The 13156-nt window shown below is 37.7% G+C and overlaps 1 protein-coding gene across 2 annotated transcripts in view; it reads left to right on the top strand.

The window, feature by feature from the left end:
- The first annotated feature begins 10549 nt into the window (after positions 1–10549).
- The window catches only part of NR6A1 (nuclear receptor subfamily 6 group A member 1), a 174273-nt gene continuing 171666 nt past the window's right edge, over positions 10550–13156 (top strand). For both annotated transcript variants that reach the window (XM_024762789.1, XM_024762788.1), the window contains exon 1: positions 10550–10592. The gene's annotated coding sequence lies outside the window, so the exon portion shown is untranslated. The remainder of the gene's footprint in view (positions 10593–13156) is intronic.

Raw genomic sequence — 13156 nt, 5'->3', positions numbered from 1 at the left:
TGTTCTAAACTTCTTACAAAGAACCTAATTGAATAACTGGTCCATCTAAAAAAAAAAAAAAAAAATGGCTAACTTTTACTAAACATGTACTATGCACCAGGTGCTCTCTTGAGTGCTTTAAATTTTCTTTCATTTCATTTAATCCTCTCCGGAGCCCTGTGACATGTACATACTATTACTGTTGCCATTTTTAGATTGGGAAAATGCCAAAGCCTTTAGGAAAATGCCAAAGCCAAATGGTTTAAATCAGAGAGATATTACAGATATTACTCCCTTTACACAGCTTCTCCCTTCTGTAAAATGGGGGCTAGAGTGGGATGGAAGAGATTAGGGATGGTTTATAAGGTTTCTTCTAGTTAAAAAAAAAAAAATCTAAGAATCTTGGCAACCTCTTAAGGGTTCCTCAAGTGTTAACGTTATATCCTCTGTATCCCCTAGTATACACAACTGCCAACTTTTGAAAAATTCATAGACTTTAGAGCTGAAAAAATACTAAGAAAATTGGCCAGACTTTCTCCTTTTACTGAAGAGAAAATGGAGCACAGAGGGAGTAGATCCCTTAGCATCACACAAATGGCTTATTAGTACCAGAGTAAGGCTAGTGTTCAGGTGTCTTGCCTCCCTAGTTTATCACTTTATTGATGTCTCAACGTTAGGAAATTGCTTTAACATCAGAGTTGGTATAGACGTTTTTACCTCTGTATAAAGAGTTAAGAGTTTGGAAATAGGAATTGATGTTTTACCCTTTCCAAACTTCATGATGAGTCAAGGAAAAGAAGGTTCTAAAAAGTAGCTTTTCAAATGTTGGACTTGCTTATTTCTATGATTTTTTTTTTTTTTTTTTGGCAGTGCCATGTGGCCCGTGGGATCTCAGTTCCCCGACCAGGGATCAGACCTGGGCCCTCGGCAGTGAAAGCTTGGAGTCTTAACCACTGGACTGCCAGGGAGTTCCCTATTTCTGTGATTTAAGGCCTTCCATTCCTTGCTAAACATGCTGAAAACTGGGAGCCAGCCAACAGGCACATGAGAAGATGCTCAGCATCGCTAATCATCAGGGAAATGCAAGTCAAAACTACAATGAAGCATCATCTCACACTTGTCAGGATGGCTGTCATCAAAAAGAACACAAATAACAAATGTTGGTGAGGATGTGGAGAAAAGGGTACCCTTGTACACTATTGGTGGGAGTGTAAACTGGTGTAGCCACTATGGAAAACAGTATGGAGGTTTCTCAAAAAACTAAAAACAGAACTACCATATGACCCAGCAGTTCGACTCCTGGCTATATATCCAAAAAAAACCCAGAAACACTAATTCGAAAATATGCATACACCCCAATGTTCATGGCAGCATTATTTACAATTGCCAAGATATGGAAGCTACCTAAGTGTCTGTCAACAGATGAATGGATAAAGATGATGTGGTAATATACATACAATGGAATACTACTCAACCATTAGAAAGAATGAAATTTTGCTGTTTGCAGCAACATGGATGGGCTTGGAGGTTATTATGCTAATTGAAATAAGTCAGACAGAGGAAGACAAATACAAAGTGTTGTATGATATCACTTATATGTGGAATCTAAAAAAAATAGAACAAACTAGTGAATATAACAAAGAAGCAGACTCACAGATATAGAGAACAAACTAGTGGTTACCAGTGGGGAGAGGGATTGTAAGCATCTAGGGGTAGCCAGCTTTATTCATCTTTGTATCCCTTTTAACTTAGCATAGTGCCCTATATTGAAAATGCTAGGTAAATATTTATTGAGTTTAATTTTAGAACGTAGGAAAGTGTAGCATATAAGAAGCAGAAGGGGCTTCCCTGGTGGCGCAGTGGTTGAGAGTCCGCCTGCCGATGTAGGGGACGCGGGTTCGTGCCCCGGTCCGGGAGGATCCCACATGCCGGCCGCTGAGTGGCTGGGCCCGTGAGCCGTGGCCGCTGAGCGTACGCGTCCAGAGCCTGTGCTCCGCAACGGGAGAGGCCACAGCAGTGAAAGGCCCGCGTACCGCAAAAAAAAAAAAAAATTAATAAGCAGCAGGAGTTTTTCACCCTTAATCCTGTTTGTGGAGTGTCTTTTGCATTTATGTGGTGCTCTAAACATATGTTGGTTTTTGCTCTTCTATCTTGACTCCAGTTCGAATAGTTAAAAAACATTTCTTTTGGGGTTATTTCATAGATTGATAAACTAGCAACTAGCTTTGCTTCATATTTGAAAGATTCTGGGGTGGAAGTTTAAAGATGTTGTATCTTTTTGTTGCCACACAATGGATTTCTGAAGCTGAGACATGAGAGATGGTACTGAGCTTTAGCATTAATGGTTAACTAGTGTGTCAGAAAGATTAGTGCCCAGAATTATGTTTCTAATAAGAAGTACTTTAAAAGTCACTTAGAGAATGTCTGGGAGGTTTTTTTTTTTTTTTCTTCAGTTGAACTGGTCAATTTTAGAGAGTTAAGGTGAATCATTTTGTTCTTAGGCTTTTTCTTTTTTATTGAAGTAAAGTTTATTTACAATGTTGTGTTAATTACTGCTGTACAGCAAGTGATTCAGTTATACATATAGATATATACATACATTCTTTTTTAAAATATTTTTCATTGCTCTTAGGATTTTTAAAATGTGCATGTTTCTGTTTATAAAAACAATATATTTTCAATCAGAAAAGTTGAATGGAGAAAAAAAAAATCATCCTCAACAGATGGTTCTGAAATGACCTCGAAAGCTCTGTGACCACGGTCAAACAAACTCCTTTGTCTGTAGGACTCTTCTTCAGTTAGTCTTTGAAATGACAATGAGCAAAAAAAAATCTCCTTCACTCTCCCTACTCCTGCTGGGAGTAACATATATTTTTCCAAAACAACCTAGTTCTTGTTTAATTACAATATTGCATTCATTCATTCATGTAAAGTTTTATACTTCGGTTTCATCTGGTTAGTGAAGTTACTCTAGCTGCTTCTGATTATCTTGGATTATTCAAGAGGAGGTTTATAATGGACTCATCTAAGGTGTGGTGTTTTTTTCTTGGACTCTGAAGCCCTGCTTTTGTGGGAATGTCAGGGTTTGTTTTTTGAAATAACGTCAAGTTCCCATCTAGCTGTTGAAAAGCATGTACCTTGCAAAGGTGGGGTTTTATTAGCCCAACTGTTCTGAATAGAAGTTCTCTTGTTTTGACTTTTGTGGCTCTTTCCATGTAACAGAATACAATAATCTGTTTAAACCTATAAGATGGAGAAAGGAAGAATTCGTGTAAAGCATCACGCCAATGCTAGGCCTATAGTAAAGATTCAATAAATGGCAGCTGAGAGATTATTTTATACATTTTATTGTATGTGTGCATTTTGAAATTTCTTTAACCTCCAAGCTGAATGGAGAATTATCAACAATCTCTTTTGTTACTACAGAGATCCAGGAATTGTAAATGAAAAATGTCAGAGGCTCATCAGTATATGCAGTTTTCTGAGAAATGCCTGTACTATATTTCCATAGAAACACTAATGACCTCTGACTCATCAAACCGAATTGCCTTCCTAAACTGTTTTCACCTTCTGATTCTCTAGCCACAGCCTTGAAGGTTTGTACTGCTTTTATTTTTTAAAATATCTTAAAATTGAAATGTTATAATCTTGAGCTGGCTTTTCTGCCTTCAGTATGGTTTCAAGGCTGCCATTACAAAGCTAGAAGGCTGAAAAACTGTATGAAAGGTGATGTAGGTTGATCAGATGGAACTTATTAATGTTTCCATAGAAATGTAGACACTTCTTGTAAGCAGCATTTAAGCTGAGCAAATATGTGGGCATAATAGGTTATATAATTGAGAATCCTTGGCTTCTCCTCCCCCCACCCTTTTTTTCTGCCCCTAGGACTTCATGTTAAAAAAATGACATTAGGGAAAGGGCTTTGTTTTTGTTGCAGTTTTTAAAATGTGACCTTGACATTTGTAGGTGGAGAAAGGGAAATATGACTTGTTCTGCCAGCCAGCTTTTGCTGTGCGGACTTGTGGTGCTGTCTCTGTATTCAAAAGCATTTTCTGTTATTCCTGAAATATAGTTTATCAGGTTGCCTGTGAGAAACAAAAGCTAATGGCGCAAGTGGCATCCCACTCACTGGATAGAAAGGAAAGAGACAGATGTGAATTTAATGCTCAGCCAATCTAAAGAAAAGTGTTCCTGTATTTGCTTGGGTCTGGGGCTAAATTGTAGGCTGCAGACTGGACTGTAAGGCAGGCCATGGTTTAGCTAGCTAATGTTTGTTACCAAAAAAAAAAAAAAAAGCTACATTCCTTTTCAGCCGCTACCTAAGCCATTCTTTGTACCAAAAGCAGTATAGGAGATGGAGTTGGGAGGGGCCCTGAAAAATGGGAAGAGTTCCTAGAATTTCAGGAGCTGTGAATGGTTTGCCATGTGTATTTTGTCTACCCTCTCAGAGCGCTTTCCTCCCATCCCTTTAACCCTTATGCTTATAGTTACCTGGTTGAAATTTTAGAACCACTGTATTGAAGTTAGTCAGAGTTGGGCTGGTATTGACACACTTCCTAGGTGTATCCATGTATTTCCTTTCCTCAGTGACTGTTGCCTATAGAATAAAAGCCAAAAACTCCCTGTGTATGGCAGTTAAAACCCTTTATGATATGGCCCTGGCTGGGGCTCCAGTCAAATCACATTACCAGGTAACACTGTTCACTTTCTCTGTTCATGCCTTTTACATGTGGTTTCCTCTGCATATGTTTCTCAAATAGCCCTGTTTGTCTGGTGAATGCTTATCCCTTGCACATGCCCCTGGCCCCATGGTTGCTGCTGTGTTCTCACTAATATTGATAGCGGCTCTTAAGCGCTTTCCACTGCCCTAAGTGTATCATTTCATTGAATCCTCACAACAGTCTACAGATGAGGAAATTGGCTCAGATAGGTGAAGTCACTTCCTAAGTTAACACAGTAGTAAGTGATGGTGCCAGGACTCAAACCTGTTCTGATAGCAAAATATATGCTCTTACTACTCTGCAGTGCTTCCCAGTTTCACCTTGTCTATCTGTCCCAATCTGTCCATCATTCACTCCCTACCATTAATTTTTTTAATGTTATTATCTATTTTACTATCTTTTTTTTTTTGGGCCGCACCACACGGCATGTGGGATCTTAGTTCCCTAACCAGGTATTGAACCTGTGCCCCCTGCAGTGGAAGTGTGGAGTCCTAACCACTGGACCACCAGGGAAGTTCCTTCGCTGTCTTTATTTCATTTGGCTTTAATCTTTTCTTATTGTAGTAAAATATATATAACATAAAATTTACCATTTTAACCATTTTAAGTGTACAGTTCAGTGGCATTAAGTACATTCATATTGTTGTACTCTGTAGTTAATTTTTATTCTGTACCCCTCTGGACTATTCATTCTCTGACAGTAGGGTCATTCTCACTGATACCTGTATCTTCCAGGCCTAGGAGCTGCTACAGTGTGGGCAGGTACTTAATAACGTTAATTTGAGGGAGTAAGTGACTATATTTACTAGGCTGATGGAATTACTTTCTGATAACAACTGATAAACTTACGAATTGGTTAGTAAATAACACTAGCGTAAGCATTTCCATATTTCATTTACTTTAAAGCTGCAACAGAGTCTAAAAGTTGGCATAATACATTTAGAAGAGGGAGGACTTTTTTTCTAGTCTTATGTTTTCCATTATAATAGCCACTGGCCTTATGTGGCTACTTTAATTAATCAAAATTAAATTAAGTTAAAAATTCAGTTGCTCAGTCACACTAGTCACATTCTAAGTGCTTAATAGCCACATGTGGCTAGTGGCTACCATTTTGGATAATGAAGAGAGAGAACATTTCCATCATTGTAGGAATTTCAATTGGACATTGTTGGTCTAGACTTCGAAGGCAGAGAATACTGAAACTGTTATTTTCTCTTAGAACTTGATATTTTGGCGAGAACTTCATTGTGGTATCATGTGGTTTAGTACCATTGCTTTTTGGAGAAAGAAGTAGTTCCTCAACATTTACTGAGCATCCTTTCCTGGGATCCTGGGATATGCCTCAGCCTTGAGGCTGGAGATAGTTAGGGCTGAGACCAGATCTGACTGAAAGAAGGACACAGAGTTTCATTGGGAACCTAATCATGATCAGGGGCACAAAGTAGATGGGAAACTGACACAGATGACCAGAGCTGTTGGTCCAGAAAGTACCAGTGAATGACTCTTGTGTATCAGTACAAATCCTGGGTAAAGATTTTTAGCTTTTTTCTTAGGGAGTATGGAAAACAAAATTCTCTAAAACCTGAATTCACGGTCAGTAGCCCTGATGGTGATTTGGTGTGGGAAGCAGAGGGAATTGGGATCACAGAGTAGGGAACCTAATAAGGCAGAATAGTTTCAAAATCCTTCTAGATCCCTGCCTTTCTTCTGGAAGCTCTGCTTCACTTCATATCTCACATTTTAAAGTACATGAAACTTGAATTGCAGTTGACTAGGTAAAATAATGTTATATATCATATTTAATTAAAACATTTAAACTAATGTTAATATGTGATTTCTGTTTTGGGGAAAGATGATATGTTTGATTAAAATTATAGAATTTTGCCTTTTAAGGGCCTCACCTTAATTTTGCCTTGTGGGCTTCAAAGTAGATTGGCAGAATCCTGACCAGGATCCATGTCTCTATTGCACCATGCTGCCTTCCTACAGTCAAATTGAATGAAATTAAAACATTCCTAGAGTAACATTTAACTTGCTTTTGTAAAAAACACATTATAGATTACAATTAGCTAGTGTTTTAGACTTGAATTTGTTAAGTGGCATTACCCATAAGCTTTTATTTGTTCACATTTGGGAAAAAATTGGATGCTCAAAGTTTATTTAAGATCCTGTTGTGGTAAATGTATAACTTTATAGCCAAAAATAGTAAATAAAGAAAAAAATCAATATTTTCAAAATCTGTTACTGTAGCCAATCACAGATTAAGGAGTCACTGATCTTTTTGTTTTTGCCAAATTCTTTCCTATTGGAGAAAAGCTTGTCAACTGGATCTTCCTTTGTATTAAAGAAAATTCCTAGACTGAGAGCCATTTATTGATCTCTTGCCATAAAGTAGATTATTTATATATATTCACCAAATCTCACAACAGTTGAACAAGATGGTTATTTTTATCCCCATTTCAGGAAGTAGCTATAGGGTAGTTAATTAAACAAAAATAGTGGCAGATACGGGATTTGAATCCAACTCTAACTCAGACCCATGTCCTTTTCACTATGCATCTGCCTTTTAAGTTAAACCGTGGTAACAGAATATATATAAGCTTTGCACTAAATTTCAAATTGCTTATGAGCATGCTGATTTAGTGGTATATCAATCATTTTAGGAACCAATCTGTGTTTCTTGTCTCTCCCTTTTTAAAGCAATTTAAGTCACCAGCCAAAGACTCTGGATTTCTCAGAACGTTTCCTAATCTGTTTAATGTGTTGTATTTTGTGAGGCAGAAGGTTTTGGAGTTATATTTGTGTATTTATGTGCCTTAGGAGTCTGCTTTTTACTGAACAATTCTGATATCCTTTGCCTCTGTGTTGAATTGAATTGAACACACATTGGGGTTACTTCTAGCAGTGGTTTGGATTCTTCTAGCTAGGAATCATTTTGCTAGCTGGATCTGGTTGCTGAGAATCTGGGTGAGACTGTTTGAGAACGGTAGCCAGATCTAGCCATTCCATTGACTTGTCAGGAGGTAGGATTAACATTGTTCTCCATATCTCCTCAAGCCTCCTGCATTAGTGATGAGCTGTAAAGCCAGAGACAACATTATTAGCCAGTGGTATCAGGACTGGATGGAGGGACTGTAGACATAGTTACTGAATTCCATAATCAGGGATCTTTGTGAACACTGGAGGAATTCGTTTTTTTTTTGTTGTTGTTGTTGTTTTTTAGGAATTCGTTTTAAGGCAAATATACAGAGTTCTTCTTTTCTCGGGGGGTAGCGTACTACATCTGGAATTATTGCATCAAACAATTTATAGGCTCAAAATATTAAAAAACGTTCAAGAATCACAGCAAGTAATTAAACTACATTGGTGATGTTAGGGGGCTCCATTCCAGGTCTTTGAGGATGGTGTCATGAATGAGTCAATAGTTAACCCTCCTATAATCTCCTCTTTGGTACCACAGATACAGCACTAGATTGGATGGACCCTTGGGGTTAGTTAGTAGTAGCTCACATATGTTGAGCTTTGACTTTGTCAAGTACTGTGTAAAGTCTTTACATGCGCTATCTCATTTAATCCTTTTAACAGACCTATAAGGTAAGTGCTGTTGTTAATCCCAGTTTATAGTAGGGTTAGGGTCAATCCTACTTGGGTCATATCAACTGAAAGTGTAAAAGGGATAAGTCTCCAAAGTAAAATCAGAATGCCATTAACCAGAAGGGGGGAGTGGTTGCTAGGCAGATAAAAGCAATAGATGTCCACTTTAACTATTTTTCATAGTATTTCTTTTTTTTTAGTCACCCTGTCTTTGTGTTTGATCTAGTTACTTTGAGTTCCGAATGTTGTTTTCAGAAAACGTGTTAGGCTTTGTCTTTTCTTGAGACTTCTGGTACAGCTTTTTCATTTTATGTCCAGAATCTGAGGTCCAGAATAGGGAGTGACTTGCCTAAAGTCATATGACTAAACTAAAAGTGGCTTGAACTATAACTTACCCATTATACTATTCTGCCTTCCCATGTTTTTTGCCCTATTTTTGAGTCAATTTATGTTAAGTGAGTGTTTATTCTCAGTTTCATTTCTGGCAGGATGTTCAGTATTGGACCCATGTGTAATGAGTGATTTCCTCATTGCCTGGCATCTCTCCACAGCTTTTCTGATCCCCATGTGTTTAGGTAGAGACGGTTTAAAGTTGCTCTGAGGTGAGCCTTTTTAGGCATCTCATCCACTTTAGCAGCTTCCAAACTCTGGTTTTCCAGATCAGATTTCCTCATTCAGACATTCCACACACTTTTCAGGCTAGACTTAGATTTTCTGATCCTAGACTTAGATTTTCCTTCCCCTAGACTGTGATCTAGAGGCAGGGTTGTGTTTTCTGTTTAGTTCATCATGCATTTGAGCACCTTACTTAACGTATCGGCAACTGTTTCGGGCATAGAAGCAGCTCTGCAGATGGATATGGCACTGTCCCTACCCTTGAAGAGCTCACTGTCTAGTGGAGGAGGCAGTTATTTAAGTTGTGAATGCAGGAGAGGCCTCTTCTGTTTTCCACGTTTCATAGTTGTCATATTTGAGCTGGGTCTTGAAGGATGATGAATAGTTCTTTACCAAGAAGGACTGTGGCTTGTTTGGTGAATGCCCAGGATTGCAAGGACTTTAAAAGTGGTGTTTAAACAGTCTACTTGCTGTTTGAATCCTTCTTCTCCCCATGACACTCAGTTGCTCTTTTGGCTTCTGATTGCCTGGCTCTGATGACAGAAAATGTTCTTATATTCCTCTAGTCCTAGTTTTGCTCCATTGTTTTTGAATTTACCATTGAGATACTACAGTTGATATTTATTGAACATCTGCTTTGTACTAGGCTTGTGAGACATAATGGGGTTACAGCTGTGAACAAGACAGGCCAGGTCCCTTCCCCTGGGGTGCTGGAACACTGTTAGTGGAACAGTCTAATAGTGGCATGAGACATTGAGCCAATAATTCCTTGCTGATGAGTGCACAAAACATTATAGATAATTATAACAGGGCTTTGACCTTGTGTATGAGACAAGGATAAGGGAGGCAAGAAAAAGCTTTTCTGAGAATGAGTAGAAGGCAAACTGGAGAGAGTAAGCAGTCATTCCAGGAAAATAGAACTTTCATCACCTGTGTATATAGAACACCTACTGGGTGTTTGCCACTCACTGTGCTTGATTTTTCTCTTCAGTGTGATAGTTACACACCAATCAGAAAGATGTAGCTCAGATTTTTTGGGCCTGAAATGTGCTTTGAGAGGTATTTATTCCAACTTGAAGAGCATATTTATTAATGGAAGAATTGCTCCCATTTGTGTGTATAGGTAAAATTCTTAAGCAACTGTGAAAATTTTAAGTAAAATTATCCTGTTGGATATTTTATAAGTTCATATTTTGTATATTTTGCTTTCTTTTGGAAAATAATTCATTGATAACATAGTAGAACATGACGAGTATTAAGTACACTGTAATTTTATTATGAACTTTTTATAGCTAACTTTGGCATGCTTACTCATAATTACTTGTGCTGTTGTTTATTGAGCTCCTCTGTGCCAGGGACTGTGCTAAATAAGCATTTTATATCAGTGTCTCACTTAATCCTCATTACTATCCATGATAAGTGCTGTTACTATCTCCATTTTTTTATATAAAGATGATGAAATGGAGGCTCAAAGAAGGATGTAGAGTAGCTAAATGTTATAGAGCTAGGATTCAAATCCAGATTTGACATCTGAGTCTGGATTTTTTTTCCCCGCTATATGATACTTGATTTTTCATATTTGGAGGCACCTTGGAGTAATTCATGAATTGTAATCTTTTTTTCCTGTTGTTTTCTCTTTAGGTTTTTGTCAGGACGAACTGGCAGAGCTTGACCCAAGCACTAGTAAGTTCTGAATGTTCCCCAGTGTTCATGTGTAAGAAAAGTGTATGTGTGTGTACTTTGAAATGTATAACTTAAGATGACATTTATAAACCTATTGACAGATTTTTTTTTTTTTTTTTTTTGCGGTATGCGGGCCTCTCACTGTTGTGGCTTCTCCCGTTGCGGAGCACAGGCTCCGGACGCGCAGGCCCAGCGGCTATGGCTCACGGGCGCAGCCGCTCCGCGGCACGTGGGATCCTCCCAGACCGGGGCACGAACCCGTGTCCCCCGCATCGGCAGGCTGACTCTCAACCACTGCACCACCAGGGAAGCCCTATTTACAGATTTTATTTCACTTTAATTTATGATTATGGGGAGGGCATTCTCTCTTTTCTAGTTATGTTTTCTTCTTCTTCTCCTCATGTTATTTGGTGGCCAGAGTCTAGCCATTTAATAGAAAATTCTTTGCTGAAAATTTCTGTTTAATACTAGTTTCTTGTTCTCCATCATCCATGAAACCACCACCAACAAAAATTGTGCTTTCATTTATGCACACATACAACCATATACCCACAACCACTTTTTAAAATGTTGACATAATTTTGATATAATTTATTTCAAAGAAGGATTATGTAAAGGTTTAGATATTTATGGTTGATAACCTTCATACCACAGTTTAATTTCTAAAGCATCTTCAACTACATTCTTAAGTTTAAGTTATGAGAATGACCATTTCAAAGTCTAATTAAATGATGCTTTTCAGGACTATATAAGTCTTGATCATAGATAATCATCTGTGTTTATAGTGCTCTCATAATGTGGCATACACCATTCCAGGATATGGAGAATATTCAGTGTATACATACCTTATTTTGCTATAATACCAAAAGGTCGAATGATACTTTAGATTGAGACTCCATGAGATGATTTAGAGTTATTTTTTCTAGTTCTTGTACTTGTTAGGGTCATGGGGCTGGTTATTGGTCACCATTCTGCTGTTGAGGTAAGCGATAAAGTTCACCTTCTCACCATCCTGACTAATATCAGCTGTGGACATTCTCATATTATCCTCACACACCTTAATAGTATAAACATTCATGTTTGTTCAACTAACTTATTAATTACAAGATAAAATAAGTCTCATAATGCTTATCAAACAGGGAAATAGATTTGTCTTTCTACAAGTCATAAAGTTCAGAATCCGCTTTGTAGGTAATATAGGCTCAGTTTACCCCACCTTCCTACCTAACATCCCATTACCTGTGAGTGAACACACTATTTTCACTGTCTTTCTCTTAATGAATAGCCGTCATTTAGGAGGAGGAAAAGGTAAATTCTCGAGTCATGGTCTTCTCATAGAAGCGTTTTTGAACACTAGGAAGGATATTGACATGCCCTGTGATCTTTCAGATAGAACTACACATAAAACAAGCCAGATAATTGAGAACTCAGTTTAACATTGAATGTTCTCTGCAACAGGCCCAGTTCTAGGCTCCAGGGATACACAAATAAATAAATCTATGTCCTGCCCTAATTTATTAATAGTCTATTGGAAAATATTTCCTTGTCTGGAATTATTTCAAAATACACTTTTTTAAACCTCTAATTTAGCACATAGTATCCAAATTTATTCTTTTTTTCTGCATTTAGTAGCAATTGAAAATACTCATGCCCATCTTCTAGGAAAGGCACTTGATATTCTTATGAAGATTATTTTTGGATTATTGTTCTTTCTGGGCCAAGTAATTCTAACTCATTTAACATTTCTGCATAGACTCTCTAGCTAGATATTGTGCTTTATATACCTCTCCATTCCATGAGAATGAACAGATACTGAATCATAATTTTATATATCAGTATAGAATGGGAATTACCTAAAAAAATCATTTTTCTTTTAAAAGTCCTACTTAGCTTATGTGGCCAATATTTTCAATAGTCCCCATGTTATTTTTGTGAAGTTAGTATTTTTGGTCTTTCTCTTTGAAGAAATACATAAAGATCTGACATTATAATAATGAATGGGAAGAAACAAAAGTTTATCATCTGTGCTGAGTCAATCTTGGGGTTCAATTGAGCATGCTCAGTCCTACCAAGTCATAGCACACCTCAAGATTGAAATGGGCTGTACACATGTGTTGTGTAAAGTTGGTTATGGTTGTTGATACTACAAATTCCATGGCTTCTGATTGGGAAGGAATGAATGACATCTATGTTAATATTTCACAACTTCTGCACATTAGATGGAGAATAATAGGGTTTTCTTTGTGATGCATCTTTGGAATTTAGAGGCTCCAATGTCTCCCTTACCCCCCAAATTCCTGATAAGGAAGGCCTACTCATACTTGCTTATTTTGGACCAGGAAATACCATTGTTGCTGATTTCCCATTTTGCTTGGCAGTGGTTGTAGACACCAAATTTGGGGCAACATGTTGGAACTGGATGAGGAAAGACTGACTTTGTAAAATTTGTATAGCCTTTTTTTTTCCCCTACATTTTTTGTGATAGACCATATGGGTAGCATGCTCTGGCTGCCTTCCTATGATTCCTGGGCTTCCTGGAGTCCAATGTTACAGCACAGGTTCAG

Source organism: Neophocaena asiaeorientalis, unplaced genomic scaffold, assembly GCF_003031525.2.
Source record: "Neophocaena asiaeorientalis asiaeorientalis breed wild unplaced genomic scaffold, Neophocaena_asiaeorientalis_V1.1 scaffold78, whole genome shotgun sequence".
Taxonomy (NCBI): Eukaryota; Metazoa; Chordata; class Mammalia; order Artiodactyla; family Phocoenidae; genus Neophocaena; species Neophocaena asiaeorientalis.
This window is presented reverse-complemented; position numbering and strand designations above follow the sequence as displayed.